We start from the raw sequence: 25,913 nt of genomic DNA on the forward strand, positions 1-25,913 counted from the left end.
TGATGATTATCAATGTCATGCACTGCTGTCCCCTCAGAAAGAGCATACACCTGTAGTAGATGGAGATCCTGTGCATACTGCATACTGTGATGAGTATGCAGATGATGATAATTTTACCTCTTTAAAGTAAAAAAAATGCACTGTAGGCAGGGCTGTACGTTAAGTTTTTTTGCACATAGCACTGGTGCTACAGAGGTTGATAGTTTTGTAGCACAGGCCACAAAATTGTAGCACGCGTATAAAATGTCTGTTACCATCTCTAAAAACAACCACAAGTAGTGCAGTTCATCACTTAAACAGGTATGTGACTGGCAAAGGACATTCATGTTGCATACAGGGCACACAAAATCCAAACCTTAACAAGAAATGTTTTCAGACAAGCATTTTCTTTCGTAAATTGTGTGCTCTCTCCATATAATCTTGAGTTGCGCTGTTGTAATGTTTTTTTCAGATCGACTATCTGAGTCTCCTGGGAGGTAAAACTCCTGGGGACTCAGTCAGACGGATCATGCGCAAACTTGGCACCATGCCCTTTGGGCCAACTACAGTCTTAAAGGTCGTAAGGGGAAAAAGAAGTTCCAGGACCTGGATGTATATGAAGTCATAATCCGTAAGTGTTTTTACAGTGTTTCTAGTGTTCTAGTTGTAGTTCAGAGTTCTAGTGATTTATCAAGATCTTTTCTCAGAATTATGAGAAAAGATTTCACTTATCAAAAAGGCAGATTTTTTTTTTTTTTTTTTGAGGCGAGTGCAATACCCTTCCGTACATGAACGTATTAAGTCTTGAACTTTACCTTCTTTAATACAGAGACCGGCAGAAAAGCTCAGGCATTTGGGACAAATTTGAAGATAAGTTCCTGTTTCAGGCACATGACCTGCAACTAGGTCAATAGTAGTTGACTGACAAGCAACAGTGTAAATTGCATATTGTATCTTTAGCTTATGGCACAGGTCATGATATGTTTGAACATTCATCCATAGTAGTTTTTTAGCCTTTAACCCAAAAATGCCCACAATTGTTCTTTTTATTTTCCTTTTGTACAATTGTTCTCTGTGGTCATTTATGCACAAATCTGAAATCAGTTGAAGCGTTTGTCTAAAAAGTGTTTTTTTTTTTTAAACAAACATTCATAAAACTTACCAGCAGGTTTAGCGCGACGTTAGGGGCAGATACCGTCACGGTAGGGTGTTTCCTCATTCATAAACGTGAAATATTGGGACGTTATTCTTCCACCCCTTTTGATCATTTACATATTGGGAAAGCGATTCATAAAAGCACACCGCGCTGCAAAAAATATCACCTGTTCTAGTCAGACGGTATATTGTAGAAATTAATGTTAACTAATGAAATGAAACTAATGAAATTTGTTTCATTAGTCATTAATTAATCATTTTCATTAGAAACTAATGAAAATTAATGTAAATTATTTAAAAATCAATAGATAAAGTCACATTGTGTCCTAGGGGATTAATTATCATTGGAAACGTGAAAATGTTTGAATGTTTGAATGTTGAAATATTGGGACGTTATTCTTCCACCCCTTTTGATCATTTACATATTGGGAAAGCGATTCATAAAAGCACACCGCGCTGCAAAAAATATCACCTGTTCTAGTCAGACGGTATATTGTAGAAATTAATGTTAACTAATGAAATGAAACTAATGAAATTTGTTTCATTAGTCATTAATTAATCATTTTCATTAGAAACTAATGAAAATTAATGTAAATTATTTAAAAATCAATAGATAAAGTCACATTGTGTCCTAGGGGATTAATTATCATTGGAAACGTGAAAATGTTTCATAAATATGACTCGCACACTGGCTCTGATTGCATTTGTAAACGCCAGTTTCCATCTGATTTGATTCAGTTTATCATGATAAAAAGAGAAGATGACAATACACACGTCCCATAAACTTTTTAGCAGGTGCTGGAGTGTAGCAGAGCTTAAGTATTTAAGAAAGAGAACGCTGCACATTGCTGCCAATTCTGCCATATATTTACAACGTTTTGATAGGTCTTCATCAGGTGACGATCACCACCGATCAATTTATAATTTCAGTAAGTGACATCATAAACATTTGGTTTATCATGGCCAACATTGCAGTTAAAGCAGTAGGAGTGACTGAGAAGGAAGAGGTTTATCTGCCATTCTAACGTGTCTCTGCTGCCCATTGACACACAGGCGTTGCATATGTAAATCTTAATTAACATGTTGGTTTTGATTGGTTGTCACCTGGGCTACAGCTGAGGATAGCACAGCAGTAATGTGGCTCCGTCATGGTATTCACGGGTGTGGTAAATTTAACAGAGAAAATTACCGTGGTGCAGATTTTGCGTCCCGCTATTCTGTTATCGCAGAATTTTATGAATTAGCCCCAATATGTTTAGTACATGGGCACAAGGGGTAACTTTTTGAATGACTGCTGTTAATATTCCACCTGTTATATCGGGAGTGGGAGGCAATGCAAAAAGTGATGTTTTCTCCTCAAACAATTATTTTAATTAAATTCAGCTTAAGGTGTGTTTGTGCTGCTAATCATCATTGTGATTTTTTTCAGTAGCTCCAGCCAGTAAAGAATGACTGCTGTTAAAATTTTTAGCAAGATATCTGAAAAACATAAGAGATAGATAATTGTTGAATTACAACAATCAGTAATGGAATTGCTGAGATTCTGAGCAATATGTTTGGGGGGAGAAGAGAAGTTATCAAAATGAAGTTACTCCTTGTGCCAATGCACTAATGTATATAACAATATTTATGATACAATAAATATGCTGATGTAATTATTATTTATTTTATTATTTTTTAAGTAGTATTTTGTCATAGACAAAGACACATAAGGACTGTGTGGTTTATGAATTGCGTTTTATGTTTTTAATTTCTTTCTTTTTTCTAAGATGCCTGCCGTCAGACGCATCCAAAGGTCACAGAGCATGTGTTTGACAGCATCATTGGGGAAACACTAAAGTATTCACCCCATAGAAGGACTCTGGTGAGTGTAAAGGATTCATGAAAGAGCTTCTGTGATGTTATCATGTCATCAGAATTTTAAATAAATATTATTATGATTATGCAGGTGGATAACCGGAATCCAGTGGTGCTCTCTACCTCTGCCTGTCCAGGGGACTCTCCTTGATGGAGCATCCATGGCCGAGCAACTGCTACCACTACACATGCGCACACACACACACACACACACACACCACCTTGCACACATACATTCTGCCACACAGCCATATCCCACCCCATTCCATCCCGCCACCACACGTCCCACCCCATTTCTACACAAAAACACACTCACTCACACATCCCACCCCACCCCCACATACCAAAAAATATATCTTAATAAAAGAAATGTTTTTTTTAAATGATTTGTTTTGTTGAATGAATTTGTTGAAACAAATGAACTTTGTTTTACTGGTGTCAGTTGTAGTCTAGCATAGGTCTGATTAATCTAGGAGATATTTTAAGTTATTAACATTTCATGTACATATTTTGTATTCAAACAAATGTTCTAAGAACCTTTTGGGAATGTTAAGTAAGGTTAACATTAATGGAACGCTATTGAAACCAGGTACAAAGAAGGTTAGGAAAGCATTCAAAGAACATTCATAGAACTAAAGAGAATGTTTTTGGAACAATTGAAAAACTTACTGTAAAAAACATTTTGTCAGAATGTTATAAGAATGTTGTGTTACATTATGTTTTAAGAATGTTTTCAAATAACGTCATAACTAGGGAAATAACATTCTGGGAACATTTAAAAAACGTTTTAATTGTGTCAGAACGTTAGTGGAATGTTGTATTACATTATGTTTTAAGAACGTTTTCAAATAACTAGCAAAAGAACATTGTGGGAACATTTAAAAAACGTTTAATTTTTGGTCAGAACATTAAAGGAATGTTTTAAAAACGTTTTCAAATGTTCTAACAATAGAAAACATTCTGGGAACATTTAAAAAACTTGCCGCAAAAAACGTTTTAATAATGTTGTATCAGAACGTTATAGTAATGTTTTCTTTTAATGTTTTAAGAACATTTTTCAAATAACGTTCTCCTAACTAGGGAAAGAACATTCTGGGAACACTTAAAAAACTTGCTGCAAAAAACGTTTTAACAATGTTCTATCAGAACGTTATAGGAATGTTTTCTTTTAATGTTTTAAGAACATTTTTCAAATAACGTTCTCCTAACTAGGGAAAGAACATTCTGGGAACACTTAAAAAACTTGCCGCTAAAAACGTTATCTGAACATTCCAAGGTAACGTTTTCATAACCTAATGGGAATGTTAGGGGAACATTCTTGGAACCTAAAATTGCCAGCTGGGATGTCCACCGGGTGCAGATGCGTTGCGGTAGCGGCACGGAAGCCATCCAGAACCTGCACAGCAGTTTGGGCCACTCTTTTTCCGCGTCTGGTCTATTTTTGTCGGATCCGCTTGCGTCTGACAAGCGTGGAAATGCACTTTATTGACTTGCGGGTGATGCATACAACTCAATCAAACGCGTGCGGTGTACATTGCCTTCCGTTCCGGAGCCGTTCCGATCCCGTGCCCCGGCCGTTGCGCTTCCGTGCTGCATCTGGTGGACATTGGGCTTATGTCTTTTGAGGACGAGTCTCAAGTCAAGTCTCAAGTCACTGTGTGTGCGACTTAAGTGCGACTCGAGTCCAAGTCGCAAACTCGAGTCTCTGACACCAGTATAAACCATCAAGAACCAAGCTGGTCACCAGCCTAAACCAGCTGGTCACCGGCATAAACCAGCAAAAACCAGCAAAAACCACCATTCAAAACCAGCTGGTCACCAGCATAAACCATCCTGAAGGTGATGAATTTCCTACCTTAAGCTGGTCACCATCAAAAACCAGCATGACCATCATAAACTGGACTAAACTGGGTTTTTTTTTTTAGCAGGGAGATAGCTCTGTTGTACATAATTTCATGATTTTAACCTTGAACAAATTGTTGTTCCAATATTAAAAAAATGTTCATAAAAGTTTAAATTTAGCCGGACAAGCTGTTTTAAAGGTACTACATGATAAAACAAAATAGAAAAACACACAAATCATGTAATCAATGCATTTGTTTATCACTAAACACTATCTGAACATACACAAAAACTCTTTAAGTCATATTTTGTATTTACGGTATTTTTTTAATCCAAGCAACATGTGGAACACACTTTGCCACTCGATCCAAACTATCGTGTATAGTACAGAGCGTGCAATATATTGATGCGGCAAACTGCTGGGGAAATAAACACCTGTATGTTGTGATTGACGTTGCAACGTTAAATACTCAAACAGCAAAGATGCGTTCTCTGTGCTTGTTTCCTTGAGAAGTTAGTTCTCCCGGGAAGAACGCTCTCCACACAAATTTCGATTTATTCTTGGATTTGATAATCAGCCTGTGTAACCCGAGTTTGACTGTAAATATGCAAATCCAGAGCTCAACTCTGACCAATCACAATCCATAACAACAACTCGTGGTTGTTTGTTCAGCCCTGCGTTATGGGCCGGTCGGGCGGGTCTTCCCTCATTCTTACACTGTGGTCGGCAGGAATATAGAGCTAAGTTGATTCGGTACGTAAACATTACTTTTTATTTTTTACGTTGCTAAATGTTCATGGTCTGTAAGTAACTGTCCCGTCGGTTTTCAGAGTTAGGCGACATTTTGTTTTGACTGCAATGATTTCAGACAGCCCAGCAAACTACTAGGTGTAATTTTAGCCCCGACATGTCCTGTTACCAAAATCCGTTCAAAAATCTTGAAGTTTCGTGATTCCTTCCTAAACGTCAAACTTACATACCTCGTAGAACATGATTTTAGACGTTTTACGAATTATAAGGATACATTAGTAAATTCGGCATATAGATAACCCACCGAACACCACTTGATTTCAATCAAATATCTACTTTTAGGATTGGACCAGACTCAGTATGGTGAAAGTGATTTTGGTGGAAGATGATGTTCCGAATACAGGTGAAACAATTCGTAACGTTGAAATTTACCCTAACCCTAAAGTAAGTGCTGCTTGGAGGATTATACTTACGCCGAATTTTCTAGTGGAGCCTAATGATACAGAAAGTGTCTTCGTTTGTGTTTTACATGTATTTGTGTTTGTCAGTAATCAAGGGCGCATTGAATTGCCAGATTTTTAAACGGTCTCTGTTGTAACGGTCTGTCCATACAAGAAAGCGGAACGTGTCGAGGCTATCACTCAACAGGTTCCCTGGAGCCTGGGAGCCTGGAGGATACAGTCTTTGGGCCACTCGTATAACCATGAATAAAGTGAATAGACTGCGCATTTCGTGACTCAAGAAAACATCGATAGTAGTCTACTTTTTAACGTTTATTTATCCAGGAAAGGTTCACCACAGTCTTTTACTGTTGACAATTGGGAGCTGCCCATTACAACCACAGTATTCTGCTGGTGGGCACCGAACAGCTCCAGTGGAGCAGTTGCCCTTGCTCAAGGGCACCTTGACAATAACGTTAGTTATTGAGGGAGGGGAGAGTGTTACTTATTCACTTTACCAGCAGACCAGGGATTTGAACCGGTGACCTTCTGGTCCTAATTAAGCCACTTCTCTAATTGCCTCCTCTGTGAATCACAACTTGATCACAACTACTAAAGTTATAGTAGACATTATAATAGATATAATAGATGGTCAACCAATATCAAAATTCAAACCAATCATCTCAATATGGTTTGAATGTATACAACTGCTCCTTTAGGCCATTTTTCAGTACATTGTGCTGGGAAATTGCTGTATTCACTTAAGCGCGAGTAATGACAGCGTGTTGACATTTTTGGAAAATTGACATTTTTGCCAAATTAAAGCATCTGAATCTTCTTTTACACACACACACACACACACACACACACACACACACACACACACAGAGCATGTCTCATTGCTGGGCATTCACTGTCAGACGTCTGGTGTGTGTGTAGCTTGGCCCTGGAGTCAGTGTTGGACCTATGGTTTGGACAGAACAACCCATCTTTCAGTGCTCTATCTCGCTCTCTCTTTCTCTGTCTCTCTCAATTCTATTCAGTTCAATTCAAATTTATTGTCATTATATTGTGCTGAGTACACATACAACGAAAAATGGACTGGGACCTACCATATATCAACTAGCAATGTAAAAGGATCTAATAAAATAAAATACCCTGGGCAGCAATATATTGTATCTTTATAAATAGTTAAAATACCAAAATATATAATAAAGCCTACAAAGAAAGTAAAAATCTGACAGATGAGGAGGCATGTTATTTAAAAAACAGTAGTGCAAAACAGTATCTGTGAGTGAAGTAGTGTGGGTGAGTGATATGTGTGTGTGGTGCGTATGTGTGTGTGTGTAGGGGCAGAGTTAGTGGGTGGCAGTGTTCAGCTGGGTAACTGCTGTTTGAGCGGTGGTGTTGGTTGAGTGTGGCCACAGTAGACACAGTTTTTAATGTGGGCCCGGACCAGTCTCTCAAAGCACTTCATTATAATGGGGTGGAGTGCAATGGGGCGATAGTCATTTACACATGCCATTGTAGGTTGTTTCAGCACAGGAACGATGGTTGTTGTTTTGAGGCATGTAGGGACCGTCGGCAGGTCTAGTGACAGGTTGAAGATGTTTGTAAAGATCACAGACAGATGGTCAGCGCCTGGCAGTCTTGCATGTTGTCACTCTGTGTAGATCTCTGCGTAGAGCTTATATCATAGGTAGACAGCAGTGTTTACCACAGAATTGAAATCTATTTGTGGTGGTAGGTTGGTTGGCGGGGGGGAGAAGATAGTTCCATTTGTCAAACAAATAACATTTGCCTTTTTATTCTTGTATTCTCTTATATTGTCAATATATAGGCTGTTATCAATAAAGGATCCCATTACCTGGATGACTGAAAATTATCTAATGTATTCAATTTTAAATAGTTCCATTTGTCAAACAAATAACTAACCTGTATATATCAAAAGTGCTCCCTTTCAAGTACTTTGTGTCAAAGATAACATAACTTAAAAATATAAACAGTGCTACAGTGCTACACTGTTCTGTTTGTTGCTTGCTTTTGTCTACAAGGTACAGAAGAATAGAAATGAGGCCCCTTTTACAGAGAAATCTGCTTTTCTGACCCTCTGCCCTACTACATCTCTCTGCTGTCAGTTTCACCTGTATCTTTACATAGTTAAATTACTAGCCTGTTACATTATCTACTCTGTTTTACCTGTTTTTCCTTATTTTAAAATATTTTTGTAATATTAAATAGACTTATTAACAGACGGGTCCGGTGAGAGAGCGAGCGAGAGGGAGAGAGCGGAGCAATTAGGGGCTGAGCGAATCAATGCGCTACACGCAGTGCTACAATTAAATAGTGGAAAAAAAAAACATTGTGGCAGTCAGTGCTGATATTGTGACGGGCCGCCACAAAGTTGTGAAACCCTGGACAGTGTGAGCACGTCTGGGGATAGCAGGGCCTTGGTGGCTGGCTCCCTGTAATCGTTGTCAAAGCGAGGGTAGAAGTTGTTAAGCTTGTCAAGGAGGGAGGCGTTGCTGGCCAGAGGGCAGGTGTTCTTGCTCTTGAAGTCAGTGATGGTCTGAACACCATGCCACGTGTTGGGGGTCGGTGGTATTGAGGAAATGATCCTCAGTCTGCAGGGTGTAGCTGCATTTGGCATTTTTGGTGCCCTTTTTCAGGTTGCCTCTAGCCGCCACAGCGTCACCAGATTTGCTAGGTTGGTCCGAGTTTTGACAAGCTTTAGAAAAGAGGTGAAAACACGGAAATCTCCACATAGCATACATTAGTTTCAGGATTGGTTATAGGGTCTGAAATCACTTAGTGCAGGTTTAATAATTTATAACAAATTAGTACATCATTAGTAATGACATTAGTTAAATCTTTGTATTTGATTTATAAGTCAAGAATACTTTTGCTAATTTGTAAAACATTACCTAATGTACTGTACATGTAACCTCCTAGGGAGCATGTGAAATAATTATTATTCTTAATTAATGATGAACAAATAATTTGATGATAAAGTTGCAGCAAATAACATTCATTAAACATTTGCGAATGTTTAGTAAGACATTTGTTGCCATGACTGTGACAAAGGAAAGACTAACAGAAGTACAATGACAGTAATTATAATTTATTGTTCACTTCCTGCAGGAAAATTACAAGACTGCTCTCAAACCGACTGGATTTGACCAAACAGACCAGTGTAATACCACACCAAATTGACACAGTATACCGTAAATCCTCTAATATTGGCCCGGGCCTTTATTTACCTCAACTGCAGAGGGTACCAGGCCTTTATTGGAAGCAGGCTTATATTAGAGACAGGCCTTTATTTCTAATTCCCTCTGTTTGATGAGTATATTTGCTCATATTTTAGCACGAAGCCTCCTTGTTTTCTGATCTGCTTCTGTTGGGGTACGTTAGGTAGACGTTTTTTTGTTACTGCAATGCATTACGATAATTACGGTAATCGACGACGGCATGCTCCAGAGACTTCCGCCGGCCGAGCCATCTTGTGGCACTTGTACGTTACTACAAACTACAGTTACAAACAGGCACCGGTATCCACCGTTGTTTGCATGTAAACTGAAGCTAACTGAAGCTAAGAATAGAATCTATACAGTTATTTCATATTGCCGTTGGAGGTTTCGGGGCGCCGAGGGCTAGTCTTGTTTCCTTTGTTTTTTTCCCCGGCCTGCATTTGAGGCCGGCCTTTATTTGTTCGTGTCGACCACGCCCCTGGCCATTATCGGAGACCCGGCTTTTACAGTTTTTTCTGAATGCTTAAACACTAACAGTGATTCTTGAAGCACTATCTCTGAAACCATTAACACTTGTAGCCAATGCATTTACCAAGTGTGCCAAACTGAATGCACGTTCTCTGCTTTACACTCAGTTTGTAATTTTATAACACACTTTTTGCAAAATTGTAAACACAACTCACTGCTTTACACTCAGTTTGCAATTCTGTAAAGTTTTGTCATACATGTAGTAACGTAAACACACATACACACAGGTATCCATATGTGTAAAGTATGGATGTGTATTCCGAACATAACACACTATCAATACAAATAAGGGGAAAAAGTTTTTTGTTTTTTTTCTTACAGTAAGAAAAAAACAAAAAACTTTTTCCCCTTATTTGTATTGATAGTGTGTTATGTTCGGAATACACATCCATACTTTACACATTTGGATACCTGTGTGTATGTGTGTTTACGTTACTACATGTATGACAAAACTTTACAGTACTGCAAACTGCTATGCCTGCACACAGAAAAAGCAAAAGCCACAAGTGTTTTTCATACTATCAGTGCGTAGTTGGTGCTTCGTGTGCTTATTCAAATGATGGTTTGTGTGTTTGTATTGACGCAAAAACACAATGTTTTAAAAGAGTTTGAAGAGTTTTGCAAGAATTGTTTACTTTTGCAAGAGATGTATAATGTTTTGCTGGTTTGGTGTAAGGTTTTGTGGTTAGTGTGTAGAGTTTTGCAAAAATAGCCTATAGTTTCAAAGATAGTGCCTAAGCAATCAGAAAAAACTGTAATTGACTACAGGCCACTATTAGAGGATTTACGGTAGTTGACATTTGCACCAGTCTAGAGTTGGACAAGAAACGCTCAGCCTATTCCAGTTGTTACCATCTAAAATGTATCAGTTTAGAAAATCTATTTACCACGAGCCCTCCTACAATTGTAGTGGTTTGATCACCATCAGCAAAAAGACCTACTGGAAATAACTGCACTTTTTACCTGAAATGGGGTATCATTACAAAAAGTGGTGAATAATAAGGATGGAGTACTTTACCCAAACTGGGTTGCTTTCAATTCAGCAGTTTGTGCAAATGTCAACTATACTGTGTCACTTTGGTGTGGTTTTACACTGGTCTGTTTGGTCAAATCCAGTCGGTTTGAGAGCAGTCTTGTAATTTTCCTGCAAGAAGTGAACAATAAATTATAATTACTGTCATTGTACTTTTTTTTGTCTTTCCTTTGTCACACTCATGGCAACAAATGTCTTACTAAACATTCACAAATGTTTAATGAATGTTATTTGATGCGACTTTAGATCGCGGGCTGCAAAACATCTCCAATTGTTTAACAGATTGTTAATAAATATTCTAACAAATATTTTATAATAAATTAATAAAACCTGTGTAAATATTTTGTCGAGCATTTAGATATCATCTGTTGATGATGAACAAATTATTTGTTATTATTTGTGTGCTATGTGGAGATTTCTGTGTTTTCACCTCTTTTCTAAAGCTTGTTGTCAAAACTCGGACTGACCAATAGCTTTTCATTCTTTTAGAACTAGCTTGTCTCCTCCCTCGCTGTTTAGCAGCGGCACTCTCCTCCTCCCATCCCTGAAAAAAATTCTCGTAATGGCAGAATCGATAAAGCAAGCAAGTAAACTTGTTCAAATAGTAAACTTGCTACCTACCTCTTCACTTGTCATTGTGGGACATGTAACCTTCAGTGGGAGAAAAATCTGGCAAAACGAGACTGATAACTGGCGACACTTCTCCGTTCTAGCATTGACTGGAACATGTTTGCTCGAGAGGCCAACCAGGACTCTCACATTGACATTGAAGAATATGCCTCTCGCTCTCTCTCTGTCGCTCGGTCTCTGTCTCTCTTTCTGTCTCTCTCTCTCTTGCGCTCGCTCACTCGCTCACCGGACCCATCTGTGCACCTCGCATTACACATGCGGGCGTGATGGATTTTTTTTTTTCCATGCCAAGAAGACGGCCGGCTGAATTCCCGAAAAGAAGAACTACCAGTTATTAACGTTATTTGGAATACAGCTGGGTTTCCGAGATTAGCATATAGCTGCTAGTCAGTATCCACTGAGTGGACTGATAACGTCAATTAGGGCTGGGCGATGTGGCAAAAATCTTTATCACGATATAAAAAATGTTTATCAGTCGATATCCATATATATCACGATATAAAGTCATTTTTGTCGGGCTTAAAAATTACCTTTTGAATGAAAGCTGAAGATACCAATGTTATTTGGAGGCTTTTTTTATTTTCAATCAGAAGAGAACATGAAAATGCGGTGTACTGTTAAGTGCCTGCCAAAAAACAAATGCAAGACAGTACAATTTAAGACCTGTGAGGTAGAACATTCAGAAAAAAAACTGTAATTTCTGGTCAGCTTATATCCTTTGTGCAAAATAGAATAGAAGATATTGAATGCCTGAAATCTAAAATCTGCCATCTCGCATGATTTATAAAGATTCCTTCTGAGCCGACGCTCTTACCTCTCTCCTACGGTACATTAATTTCTTTCTTGCACGTGTAGGATTTGTACAGCAACCTAACACCGCAATGCAAGGCAGGACTGCGCTTGAAGTGCTGGTGCTGAGCGCTTTGGCAGCGGCAGGTGAGCACTGGAGCGGGGAGCTGACAGCCGAAATACATGGGACACGGACGCAACGTGTCACGTAGGCGGGGCGGAGCAGGGTTTTTTACCTGCTACACAGACTCCATCTTTGTAGCGTGTGGTTGCGTGCCAGCCGTGGTTTTCTGAGGAGATATACATACTATATAAGTAGGATACTTCGGAAAATGGGTGCATTTTCCACTTAAAATATTACAAAAATATGACCTGTCTACATGTGTACTGTTTATTTATTTTCATCTGTGCTTTCAGCTGTGCGTGATCCTATCCATATTGCCTATTAACGTTATGTAAACAAGTTGACCGAGCGTTGCCAAGTTTGAAGTTGCAAAAGACAGAGTACTTTACAGATTACTTATGTTATTTTCACTGTTTTTGTTCACTGTTTTTGTTCCCAACATATTTGCATCCCTCCTGCCGCTACATTGCCAGTATTTTTCCACATAGATGATCGGCTTCACTGTGTGCATATTGAGTTTTGCCAAGTGATAATGCAGCTGGTTATGCAGGGTTTGGAAGTGTAGGCTATATTAACTGGTACTGAATTAATTAACTAGATCGTTTTAACTACAGGATCATGGATACACATTGATTTGATTGATTTATTTTAATGTGCAATGTAAAAACACGCACAAGGTTGCTCTGCTGCATCACATTGCCTCTGGTACAATGAGGTATTTATTTTAATCAGATTGTACTAGTTTTTTACACAGTTCTATGGAGTTTTTTTGAGGACCGCGTAGCCGTGCGTAGAGGGGAAAAAATAGGGGGTGTGACTTTGTTTTTTTTTTTTTTATCTTGACCCTCCCCGGAGCTACAAATATTTTTCCTTGAGCCTCCCTGAGTGACTGGGGGAAAATGCATAACCCTCCCTCCACCATAAATAACCATATTTTATTATATTCACACCAAAGGTAGGTAGTATTGGAGAAAATAAAAAGCAAAGGCTGACCTTTTCCAACCATAGATGTTGATTGTCAAATTATGAATTGATAAAATAAAATTAGAACTGATGACTTTTTAAATATTATTTTTTAGAATATAATAGGCCCTGACGGTTCCCCTCGCGGTGCGCGTGCGTTCACCGCCAACGTAGCCAACGTGCACTCTGGGTATGACAGCTGCTGAGAATCTGAAACACAATGAAAGATAAACGTGGAATTTGGGGCCTCATGTATAAAAGACTGCGTAGATTTCATACTGAAAGATGGCGTACTCACAAAACTTGAAAAGTACGTAAGCACAGAAATTTTCAGATGTATAAAACCGTGCACACCCCAGGTCCTGCGCATCTTTCCTTTATACATCCCAATCAACAATTGAGTGCACATGCACGAGCCTCTCACCCCGCCTTGTCTCCTCCCAGAATTAACTATGCAAATGACTATAAATACGCCCCTCTTGTCACCTTCTTGTCAAAAACGATGGTGAATGTGCATGTGTTCAGTGCTCCCCTCTCCAAATATGTCCAATGTGCTTTTACGCATGCAGTGTTTTTGTAAATAAAGGTGAAATTGCACAATTGAACTGATTCAAAGATTAAAAACAAAACCATATAATGTGACATGTCCAGTGTTCGCAGTGCTGCCGCTCCAAATATGACAATTTGTGGCATTTTTTTCTACACTGTTTTTTTTTTGTTTTACACACGGGTGGCCTTTCCTTTCTTACCATTCAGTCCCGCAGTCGGCGCACAACTTCGGTGGGCAGGTACTACACACAAATCGTTTGGACATCACACAGTTGTTCCAGGACTTATTCCGAGTGCATCTGCCCACCCAACACTGCGTTTTCTTCCCAGGAGAGATGGATCTGTACGCCTCGCCTCCTGTGCGCCATAGATCTCTGTGCGCCTCGGCAACTGTACAGTCCCCGACGTGCGTTAACATCTCCATGTCACATAAACAAAGAAAACTGTCCAGTTTACTGGTGATCTTGGTTTTGGCACTGTGAGTAAGGCCTGATGTCATCTGTGGGAAATTAGTTTGACTAGGTTTTCATTGCGCTCAATAAGTCAGACCTACTTGAAGCGAGCCGGAGGAGAGAGAGACGCGCATTCACACAAACCAACGTGGCGATATAGCAGAGAGTGCCTGTATCTATTTCCTAAGTGGCTTTTTTCATTCATTTAAAACCCTCATATTTAGGAAAAGTCATGGAGGGAGGAAAAAATACCATTTTCCTCAAGTGTTGGAGGAACTAAAAATTGAAAATAACAATGCCAGATGGGTTTAATAAATAATCAAACTATTATGGTGTATCAGCGGAAATAATAATGTTTTTTCATAGACTACTTCATAGACATAGCACAGTGAATTGAGTGAAAACGTTATTTTGAAACATTTGGAGAGTTTCACTACTTCGTAGTTTGGCGTCGCCAACTGACAAAGCCAGACAAATGTGCGTACGCATGGTCTAAAGTTTGCGGGACGGCCCGCACATTCTCACGTTAAGTTCATTTTTATACATCCCGACGTGTGCGTGAAAACCAGCGTACACAACCTTTTTGTACGTGCGCAACGTTTATACATGAAGCCGGTGTCTTTCCTGTAGGGACTGTGAAGAATATGAGCCCGGACACGACGCAAACCCATGTGGGTATTGTGGCTGTCCACCGGGAGCTATCTCCGTACTGCTGATGAGTCGGGCGTGAGGTCCAATGAGGTTAAGGTAGGGGTGGGAGATACCAAGTTTAGTGAGTCCCATCACCATACAGCGGTAAAACACGTATTTTGAAAAGAAAAAACGTATTTAAAATAAATGCAAAATACAACCATTTAAAGTTGTATGTCCCTCCCTTAAAGCCAAAATAAAAAACATAAGTCCCTCCCCAGTGCTTAAAAAATTATTTGACGTGCCTCCCCCGTTTTGCACCACCCCCTACCCTCTCATAAATAACGACCAGTCCCTAACTTTGTTCCAAGCCTTTCTCTCGCTGTGTGGAGTTGCTTACTTAACCAACCAAGCAATGATTTCTATCAACCGTTCTATCGAGCATGTATTATGTTTATATTGAGTATAAGTTCTATCGCAATAGATATTGTTGTATCGTTTTATCGCCCAGCCCTAACGTCAATATTAACTTTTCAACTCTGACTTTGAATGTTTGCTCCCTCAATCCAGAAGGAAAAGGACTTGTTCTGAGGAGGAGCAGGGACAGTGTGGACCAGAGGAGCTGCTAAGCAGTAAAACAGAGTAGATAATGTAACAATGTTAAAGGCTAGTAATTTAACGATGTTAAGATACAGGTGAAACTGACAGCACAGAGAGATGTAGCAGGGCAGAGGGTAAGAAAAGCAGATTTCTCTGTAAAAGTGGCATCATTTCTATTCTTCTGTACCTTGTAGACAGGACAAAAGCAAGCAACAAACACAGAACAGTGTAGCACTGTAGCACTTAATATTTTTAAGTTATGTTATCTTTGACACAAAGTTCTTGAAAGGGAGCACTTTAGATATAGGTTAGTTATTTGTTTGACAAATGGAACTAATTAAAATGGAGTGCATTAGATCATTTTTCAGTCATCCAGGTAATGGAATCCTTTATTGATAACAGTCTATGACAATATAAGATATTACAAGAATAAAAAGATCTTGTACAGTTTATTTATTTGTTTGACAAATGGAACTATTTAAAATTGAGTAGGCCTACATTAGATCATTTTTCAGTCATCCAGCTAATGGGAGCCTTTATTGATAGTAGCCTATATATATATAAGAGAATACAAGAATAAAAAGATCTCCCCGTTGTTCATTTGTTTCCATCTGAAGATGAAAACAAATTAATTAACTTGGTGACATTCTAATGTTCCAACTAATGGTCATACAATCACGATTGAGACTTATATTTAGAAGCAGCACATCTCTGTAGGTCGTGGTGGACAGATGTTTTACAGAACATTTCAGAAAATCCAAATCCACCTTTCTACTGTTGTACAATGAGATTGAACCATTTGCCAAGCCTACATCATTATTTAGGCTATTAGAGAAATGTGTTTCAATTGCTGTTTATCACATAATTCCTGTATTGACAAACATTTTGCACTTCAAGTGCTGACATTTTCATTCAGCTTTTCTAATTTGATACAACATAATTGGAAAAGTTAACGAGAAACCATTGACAAGGATATTGATAGTTGATGGGCTCTACCATCATGCAGACTGGAGGGATGTTATAGACGTGAAGAATTTGTATCACGCACCAACACGTAGAGCTCTCCATCACCATGTCTCAGAAACAGCTCTACATTTTAACTTATTACATACACAGATTTTATATCTATTCTCACTACGGATGTAACAATACATTCTGCCCACAGTTCGGATTGATACACGGTACTGGGTTCATGGTTTGATAATATTACAATATTTTGAGCAATTGACAGTTATGACTGAAGTAAAATGTACTGTACATCTGCACAACCAGGGAATTTTCTCACTAGAAATCAATCATTGTGATGTGGTTGTTTATTGTGTAGTGTGTTGCTAGTGTTAGCTACCTGTAAGGCAAGGCTCTCTTACAACACCTACAAACTTGCAGTCTTTGTGTTGTCAGTTGTCTTGTTGCTGTTTTCTTCCTTAATTTGAAAGCCACAATGCTGCCACACAGAAGACTTAGGCTAAAACTTGATGGCGTGACCTCAGTTTCACTTTGTTCCTGTGTCCATGTTATATCCTATTATGTCTACACAATAGTGAGTTCAGCTGGGCCCACCAAGCTAAAACTCTTGTGTATTTTAAAAAAATGTTCAAACAATGCAGAAGAGAAAAGACCATGCTGAATGGCATTTCTTATTAGACTGCAGCTGAAATTGCGAAGATTTTTCCTTGATGTATATCGTCAAAGTTTTTGTATTGTTTTTGTATAGTTTTTGTATCGTGAAATTTCGTGTCACCAACTTTTGTTACATCCTTAATTGCACACTTTATATGCAGCCCAAGTGCATGTTTTATATCAGTATCAAAAGAATAGTTCACCCCAAAATTCAAATTTGGTCATTAACTAGGCCTACTTACCCCCATGTCAGCTTGTGCAGCATAATCCAAGTGTTTTGTAGCCAAATAATTGCACTGTGGGTCCAAAAACCCATTGACCTTATTATCTCCTATATTTTCCTCACTGACAATGCTCTGGTCACGTGCCCTACAGTGCTCTGGTGGAAGACTTTACTTCCTACTGTAGGGTCTGCTCGCAACAGTGTGTGTGGTGGTCCTATGAACTTCAATGGAGTTTTGACTGATGTAGAGGTGAGTAGATAATGATTACATTTTCATTTGTGGGTGAAGCATTCCTTTAATGTTTTGTTACCATGAAGCAAGAGGCGGCCACTCCTAGGCTCTGTAGAAATAACAACTAAGTGTTATGTGGGTGTAACTGAAACCAAACATTGGCCTGCTCAGGCCAACAACAAGCAGTCAGTCATAACTGAGGGTGTGTTAGGCCAACCAAGGGATGGAGAGAAAGAATCCTCAAGAGAGAGGGAGGGGAGCAAAATCTGGGTCATTGTGTGTGTTTCTGAGTGCGACAGAGAGGAATGGTGCATGCTGCAGGAATGGTGGTTCATGTGCGATCTAGCCTATACGTCGGAAAAACAAATTTCCTACTTGGTAGTTCGTCAAGGCAAGCAGATTTATTGTCATTCAACCATATACAGTGCACAGTATATAGACGAATGAAATGTCGATACTTCGGGACCACAGTACAACAGGACAATACAATATACAAGACTACAATACTCCACACATTTAATTTAGATGTATACTATTTATGGCGCACTATTTATGGCGCACTATTTATGGCGCAGTGGACATGACAATGTAAACCTGATATAATAATTACAATAAGGGGAGTTGAGAAATCTGACTGCCTGGGGGAAAAAGCTGTTACAGAGCGTTGTGGATCTGGCCCGAATGCTGCAGAACCTTTCTCCTGATGGTAGAGGTGAACAGTCCATGGGAGGGGTCTTTCACAATGCTGGTGGCCCTCCTAGTGCAGCGATTGTGATAAATGTCTTGGCTGGAAGGGAGGGGGCGCCTGATGATTTTTTCTGCTGTTTTTTTCTCACTATCCTCTGCAGGGTCTTGCGGTCTGAGGCGTTGCAATTTCCAAGCCAGGCCGTAATACAGCTGGTGAGGATGCTGTCGATGCTGCCTCTGTAGAACATAGTGAGGCTGGGGGGAGGAAGTTTTGCTCTCCTCAAGTGGCGCAGGAAGGACACTGCTGCGCTTTCTGGGCCGTAGAGGTGGTGTTGTGTGACCAGCTGAGGTTGTTCATGATGTGGACTCCAAGAAACTTTGTGTTCTTGACTGTCTCCACAGCAGAGCCGTTGATGAGCAAACAGCCGTGGTCAGCGTGGGCTCTCCTGAAGTCAACAATTATTTCCTTGGTTTTGTCCACGTTCAGGCACAGGTTGTTGTTTCCACACCAGGTTGCTAGCTGCTCCACCTCCTCTCTGTATGAAAATGTGATTCGAGCTTTGCAGAACAGTCGTGTGTCATGAGCGTGAACAGCAAGGGGCTAAGCACACAGTCCTGGGGAGCGCCGGTGCTCAGTGATGGTGCTGGAGATGTCCCCAATTCCGACTAGGGTCTAGGGTCTTTAAATCAGAAAGTCCAGGAGCCAGTTGCATAGAGGGCTGATCACGCCCAGCAGGGCCAGCTTCTCAATCAACTTCTGGGGGATGATTGTGTTAAATGCTGAACTGAAATCAACAAACAGCATTCTCATGTAGGTGTTTGTTTGCTCCAGGTGTGTCAGAGCAATGTGAAGAGCAGCAGATATGGCGTCGTCTGTGGATCTGTTAGGACGATATGCAAACTGGTAGGGGTCCATTGAGCTGGGAAGTCCGGATTTCAACTGGCTCATGACTAGCCTTTCAAAGCACTTCATGATGATTGGAGTGAGTGCAACCAGACGATAGTCATTAAGACAGGATACTGTAGACTTCTTCGGCACTGGGATGATGGTGGTGGTCTTGAAGCAGGCTGGAACGACCGCGTGGCTCAGGGAGCTGTTGAAGATGTCTGTGAGGACCTCTGTTAGCTGGTCAGCACATTTTCTGAGCACACAGGCCCAGCAGCTTTGCTGGATTATTGCTGGAAAGCATCCTCCTGACGTCAGCAGTGGGCAGGCAGAGTGCTTGTTCACCAGGGAGAGGAGTGGACTTCATCGCAGGCATGTTGGTCTGTGCATCAAACCTTGTGTAGAAGTCATTCAGCACATTTGGAAGATTAACATTTCTGTCACAGACTCGTGGATCAGGCTTGTAGTCAGTGATAGACTGGATGCCCTGCCACATGCGCTGAGTGTCTTTGGTGTCCAGAAAGTGACCATGGATTTTCTGTGCATGTGTGTGCTTTGCATCCCTGATGGCACGGGACAGGTTGGCCATCGCTGTTCTAAGGGTTGCTTTATCTCTGGATTTGAAGGCAGCGTTCGAGGATTTCAGCAACGCACGGACCTCAGTAGTCATCCATGGTTTCTGGTTAGTACGCATGGTGATGGTCTTGGAGACAGTGACGTCATCTATGCACTTGCTGATGTATCCAGTCACATATGCAGCGTATTATTCCAGGTTGGTGTGCTGGTCACAAGTGGCAGCCTCCTTAAACATGATCCAGTCTGTGCAGTCGAAACAGTCTTGCAGTTTTGAGGCAGCTCCCTCTGGCCAGACTTTGATCTGCTTCAGAACCGGTTTGGCACGTTTGAGTAGGGGGGTGTATGCTTGCATTAGCATAATAGAGATGTGGTCAGAGTATCCCATGTTGGGGTGGGGTTCTGCTCTGTATGCATCACAGATGTTTGGGTAGACTAGATCCAGTATGTTTTCTCCTCTGGACGCAAAATCCACATGTTGGTGGAATTTTGGGAGAACAGACTTGAGATTTGCATTATTGAAGTCCCCAGCGTTAATAAAAAAAGGCATCAGGGTGATCAGTTTGCAGTCCACTAATGTCTTGGTAAAGTTCACGCAGAGCCTCCTTGGCGTTTGCGTCAGGGGGAATGTACACAGCCACTATGATGAGAGAGTTCTCTTGGCAAGTAGTAAGGGCGACACTTCACTACCATAAACTCCACCATCAATGAGCAGTGATTTGAGATCATCCCAGAATTTCCGCACCATCCTTTGTTTATGTAAACCGCCCCCGCCTTTCTTACCAGATGAAGCAGCATCTCTGTCTGCACGGAAGGAAGTTAGTCCGTACAATTGTATGGCTGCGTCTTGGATGAAAGCCACGTTTCTATGAAGATAAAAACGCAGTAGTCTTTCATGTCCCGCTGTGTAGTTAGATGCAGTCTGACGTAGTCCAATCTATTGTCCAGGGAACGAACATTGGAGAGGAGGATGGAAGGAATCGCAGGTCTGAACGGGTTAGGTCTTCGCCTAGCCCGCATCCCTGCTTGCTTCCCTCTCTTCTGTTTCCTGGCACAATGCCTGCGTCGGCGGTGCTTTCCACAGACAGACGAGTTAGGCAACACCGGGGTCGCTGGGCCTGCTCTGTGCAGAAGCCCGTAGGTGGCTAATGTTTCCTCTGGAAATGATTGTGGGTGAGTCAAGCTTACTTTCCTGATTTCCAGCAAGGTCTGTCAGTCGTAGGAATATATTCCAGTGTTCTGAGCGTATTCATGTCTTGTCATGTCTCTAGACTTTGATGACAAACAACATTAAAACAACATTTAGCACTATTTCGGGAGCCTGAAGTGGTCGCTGCGTCCGTGCGCGCTGCCATCTTGGATAAAAAGTTAGCCAAACTATCATCATTCTTCTTAAAGCAAGAATCCACATCCACATCACCAAATCCACATCATCCTTTTCTCGATGCTCATGTTTGCTTATCGTTTGTCTTCTGGTTTGATTTTCCAACCAAATAGCGTGTGAATGCAAAGCTGTTTGGCAGCCGACTTTGTCCCGGATGTTGGAGCTTCCCACCGGTATGTGAGAGCACCACAAGACATGTAGACTTTTCAAATCAATGTGGGCATTACACTAGTAACTTTGACAAAACTAAGTAAAACTAAGTAACAAAAATAAACCCAGGCAGTATGTTCACTGTAATGGATTATTGGTATCTCAAGCTAGTTTAAAGTCCCTGCAAGTTGATTTTCGCACTGTACTGAAATGAATGGAAATGAATGGCTACCTGGAACATAGGAAAAATACATTCTAACATCTAAACAAGTATGGTATGCTTTGCAAAATGGTCGGTAGTAATGTCAACTATACATGAATTGTACTAAATGGGCTAAAACATGCAAAAACTTTGGTATGGTCCTTGATCTGCTCTTATCTTATCTCTACACAATGATCTGCTCTTATCAGTCCATCTCTAAGATTTTGTCCTCTTTTGAAAGAAAAAAGAGGAGACTTCTTGAAAGAAGTACCAAGACGTGTCTGAAGAGGGTATATCCCAGTGTTTTTTCACAATAGTTTGGATTGCTCTACTGTGTGCATTTTAAGTAAGGTGGCCTCATCAGGACAACTTTTTAGGATAACCACACTGACCAAAACAATACTTCATGTCAGCAAGGTTCTTTTTATTGAGATTTATTTACAGTTTATTGAGGAAAATTGCACAGAGAAATACACTTTGTTCCTCAACTCTTTTTTTTTAAGATTTATTTTTTGGCATTTTTATGCTTTATTTGACAGAGTTAGTGAGAGAGAGAGAGAGGGGAGGACATGCAGCGGGCTGGATTCGAACCCGAGTCGCTACAGGAAGGACTGAGCCTTATGGTACGCGCTCTACTCGGTGAGCCACCGGGGCACCCTGTTACTTAACTCTTATAGAACATAAAATATTTTATCAAAAAATAAAATAAAACCAGAGTACATTTGGTAAGCCCAATCCTCCTTGAGAGTGGTGCTTCTGCAGTAGGGATTTGCAGATCCTAGGAGAATTGCCTGCCCAAATGTAAGAGGATATCATAGAATCTATTCTTTTAAAGAAAAATATAAGGAGAAAATGAGGCAAACATTGGAACAAATACAAATATCTGGGCAAAATATTCATTTTCACGGTCTGCACCCTACCTGCTAGAGAGAGGCAGACCGCTCCATCTTTGTGGGTCGTTTTTAACCTTTTCTGTTAAGGAAGAAAGGTTATGGTCATGTAACGACTTAAGAGATTTAGCCACATTTATTCCAAGGTATTTGAATCCTGACTTGTTGAGGTGGAAAGGCAGTTGAGATTGTGATATATTCATGGCTAGTTGGTTAATGGGACAGCATTCACTCTTTTGTATGTTTCATTTATAATTAATATTTATAAGGCCAAATTCTTTTAACACTGTTAAAATGTGCGGGATGGATGTCAATAGGCTATTATCAGTAAAGGGTCCCATTAGCTGAATGACTGAAAAATTATCTGATGTACTCCATTTTAAATAGTTCCATTTGTCAAACAAATAACTAACCTGTATATATCTAAAGTGCTCCCTTTCAAGTACTTTTTGTCAAAGATAACATAACTTAAAAATATAAACAGTGCTACACTGTTCTGTTTGTTGCTTGCTTTTATAAGGTACAGAAGAATAGAAATGAGTCCCCTTTTACAGAGAAATCTGCTTTTCTGCCCCTCTGCCCTGCTACATCTGTGTGTGCTGTCAGTTTCACCTGTATCTTAACATTGTTAAAGTACTAGTCTTTGACATTGTTACATTATCTACTCTGTTTTACTGCTTAGCAGCTCCTCTGGTCCAGACTGTCCTCCTCCTCCTCAGGATGAGTCCCTTTCCTTCTTTGAAAATATTTTTCAATATTAATCTGGATTGAGGGAGCAAACATTCAGAGTCAGAGTTAAAAAGCTAATCTCAGAAACGCAGCTGTATTCCGAGTAACGTTAACTGTTAGTTCTTTTCGCGAATTCAGCCGGCCGTCTTCTTGGCATGAAAACAAAATATCAATATGCAATAGAGAGCCTAAGTCCCTCCCCTTCCGCTGTCCCCCATGGGACCTTATTTCGGAAAAAATATGTACGGTAGTCAACGGCGAGAGACAAATAATTGTTTGATCCCGTTTGAATTGTGCCATGACTTACACATATGATGTTTTGTCAATTTAAAAGATAATTTTGCAAGTCAAGAAAGTCGCAGTTTGTTGTAAAACACTACAGTAACATTTAGTTTTGTGTGAAACCGCTCAGTGAACTACATCTCTTGTCTCGCACAATATACGTCACCAACACCAACATGGAACGAAACATACGAAACACACAGGCATCGCGTTAACGTTAGCCCCCACTGTACTAAAACTATCCTAAACCAGTTTAAATCCGTTCTTACTGTCTACCTTCCAGTTTGTGTATAAATACTCCTGCTATCTGAGAGGGACTTAGCTTCAGTGGCTCTGGGTAGCTTGTGGAGAGAGGAAGTTACGTCACTTGCGCGACTTTTGGGTGTGTAGTCTTTCTAATTACGTATTTTTACAGTCTTATAGTTCAACAGTTTTACGACAAACTGCGACTTTCTTGACTTGCAAAATTATCTTTTAAATTGACAAAACATCATATGTGTAAGTCATGGCACAATTCAAACGGGATCAAACAATTATTTGTCTCTCGCCGTTGACTACCGTACATATTTTTTTCCGAAATAAGGTCCCATGGGGGACAGCGGAAGGGGAGGGACTTAGGCTCTCTATGAGAGGCGCACAGACGGGTGGGGGGGCAGTGTCTTTCTCGAGAGAGAGAGAGAGAGAGAGAGAGAGAGAGAGAGAGAGAGAGAGAGAGTGTGACGGTGAGGAGAGAGTATGAAGTTAGCTGTGAACGCAGCAGTGCAGTGTGTGTACAGTTTAGGCTATTTGTCAGTGAATAAATGTACAAATGTATCTACTGTGCATTTAAAAATGTTTCTGGTGGAGCGGCATGTCCGCCCACTGAGCCCCGTTAATCAGCACGAGTGACGAGTGAATTTTAAATCTTTAATTACAAACCAGTTTGCCGTTTCTTTTCCATGGATCTGACACCCCGCATCTCCGTTCTCCATATGCCTGGCTGCTCACCAAAACTTTGCTCTGCGCTCCATAAGAGTAGTTAACGTTATGGATATGATTTGGATTGTGATATTAAAGATGAGATAATAATGTTAAACTGAACATGATGCTGTGATATGATCCAAGTATATTGCGAAGGAGATGGTCTCCTATCATACAGTTGAGAAGGCAAGTTTTAGAGAACTACTCCAAACTTTCGACAAACAGTACGAGCTGCCGGGACGCAAGTACTTCACCAACACCGCTATCCCCGATCTGTACAATAAAACGAGGGAGAGCATCACTAAAGATTTGAAAGTGGCTGACTTTGTCGCTTTGACCACAGACATGTGGTCAAGCATAAACATGACCCCCTACATGTCTGTGACAGTCCATTGTATTTCCGAGGATTGGAAACTGGAGGCGAAATGTCTCGAAACGACATTCATCCCGGAGAACCACACTGCAGAGGTACTGGCTGAGGGGCTGAGAGAGGCTGTGCACGATTGGGACATAGAAGAGAGCAAGATCTCGTGCATCACCACTGACAACGGGGCCAATATTGTTGCGGCCGTTCGAGAGCTCAAATGACCATGGCTAAACTGCTTTGGCCACAACTTGAATCTGGCAGTCAATAATTCAGTACAGAAGGAGAAAGCAAAAACTGATCGGGCTTTTGGCGTCTGCCGCTCCATTAACGCCGCATTCTCTCACAGCTGGCAGAGACGATGAGAGCTCCGCAAGGCGCAGGAGCAGCTGAATCTACCTCAACACATGCTGATAACGGTATGTCAACTATCTTAATTTATTGGCTTAATAATTGAGCCCGTACATTAATGTTAGTAAAAAAAAATAGAAGAATCAATGTCAGTCAGACTACTAGAAATAATCCTAATGACAATATTAATCATCATTATTATTATTATTATTATTATAGGATTGTGCAACTCATTGGGGATCGACGTATGCCATGATACAAAGAATCCTGGAACAGCTCCCTGCAATCAAAAGGGTCTTTGCTGATGACAAGAGCCGTCGCCCACTCCCAAACTTGACTTGGCAGGACATTGCTGTCCTAGAGGCTGTCAAGGATGGGTTGAAGCCTGTCGCAGAATTTACTGATATTTTATCAGGTGAGAATTACGTGACAGTCTCATCTCTGCTGCCCATGCTGCATCTTATGGAGGATATCCTGAAGGAGGCGAGAGAAGGAGACTGATGTGAAGATGACGGCAGAAATAAAAAGGGGGATCCTGGAGAAACTCGACTCGAAATATGACGACAGAACCCTTCAGTTGATGCGCAAAGCCACCCTCCTTGACCCACGCTATAAGGGGGACCACATCGATGCCCCGCACCTTGATGTGATCAAAAGTCAGCTTGAGGTTGAGATGGTGACATATTGGAAAGATAAATCCAAGCCACTTGTATGCACCAGAGAGAGTAAACCAGCTGGTTTTCTTAGCTAAAAATCTGTAGGCAACTAGCCATACAGATGCCTGGCCTGCCTGGCATAACTCCAGCA

General features: G+C 40.6%; 1 protein-coding gene across 1 annotated transcript in view; it reads left to right on the forward strand.

Annotated features, from left to right (window-relative positions):
* Nucleotides 1-5,567: 5,567 nt before the first annotated feature.
* Nucleotides 5,568-25,913, forward strand: part of ston2 (stonin 2) — a 66,966-nt gene continuing 46,620 nt past the window's right edge. Inside the window, exon 1 of the mRNA XM_078289374.1 lies at nt 5,568-5,587. The gene's annotated coding sequence lies outside the window, so the exon portion shown is untranslated. The remainder of the gene's footprint in view (nt 5,588-25,913) is intronic.

The sequence above is a fragment of the Centroberyx gerrardi genome, chromosome 17, assembly GCF_048128805.1.
Source record: "Centroberyx gerrardi isolate f3 chromosome 17, fCenGer3.hap1.cur.20231027, whole genome shotgun sequence".
NCBI classification, from domain to species: domain Eukaryota; kingdom Metazoa; phylum Chordata; class Actinopteri; order Beryciformes; family Berycidae; genus Centroberyx; species Centroberyx gerrardi.